The sequence below is a fragment of the Arvicanthis niloticus genome, chromosome 26 (assembly GCF_011762505.2).
Source record: "Arvicanthis niloticus isolate mArvNil1 chromosome 26, mArvNil1.pat.X, whole genome shotgun sequence".
In the NCBI taxonomy this organism is placed as follows: Eukaryota; Metazoa; Chordata; class Mammalia; order Rodentia; family Muridae; genus Arvicanthis; species Arvicanthis niloticus.
This window is the reverse complement of record NC_133434.1, coordinates 7042807-7043697: the sequence shown is the minus strand read 5'-3', so window position 1 is coordinate 7043697 and position 891 is coordinate 7042807.

Genomic DNA, 891 nt, shown 5'->3' with positions numbered 1-891 from the left:
CACTCTAGCTACAAACCCTTAAATCAACAATGGTTACCTGCCTGAAGATAATAGGTATAATAACGGTGCAAATTTTTTGGAAGAAACCAACCAACCTCTGATACGATTTAATTCCAACTCCATGAGGTAGAACTCCTATCCAACATTGTTTGGGTAGCCAAGACCCTGAGACTAGGTATGCCATAGATCTAGGCTAAAACCAAACATTATTGCTCTAATTCAATAATATAACAATAAAATTACTCCTAATGATATTCTGTACTCGTTATAGTTTTGTTCCTTGCTCAACCACCACCAGAGAAGCTTCCTCCAACATAAAGGCCCACATCCAGACAATGTTCAGAGAATGAGAGACCTTAGAACATTCAGCCCTAAAAGGAATATCTCCTTAAAATCCTTCCTTTCATGGCTCAAGGATGCTGTAGAAGAATAAACAGAAAGACTATAAGATCCAGATGGGATAAATGAAAAAAAAAAAAAAAAAAAAAGGCAAGAACTCCTAACAGCAACACAACTGATGCATGTATAAAGGTGCATGAATGGTACAACATCTCTGTTACTTTAGGTCACAGGACCTAAAGGAGTCTACCCCAGACAGAGATGGGGTCTTAGAGCTTAGAAGTGAACATATTTCCCCATCCCTAACACAGAAGCTATCTCCAATGGATAAACATTTCAAATGAAAAATTACTTTTCTCTGTAGGAGTCTTAGTGAGGAAACTAATGTCCAGTAATACATGGTCAACAGCATATTTGGAGATTCCTTGCCTCATATAATGCTGTGCCAGAGCACTTATTTTAACCTCACACATCCTCTGCATATATATTATGGCTTCTAATTTATATGATTACTGTGTATTCAAATGTGTGTAGAATCCAATGAAAATTACA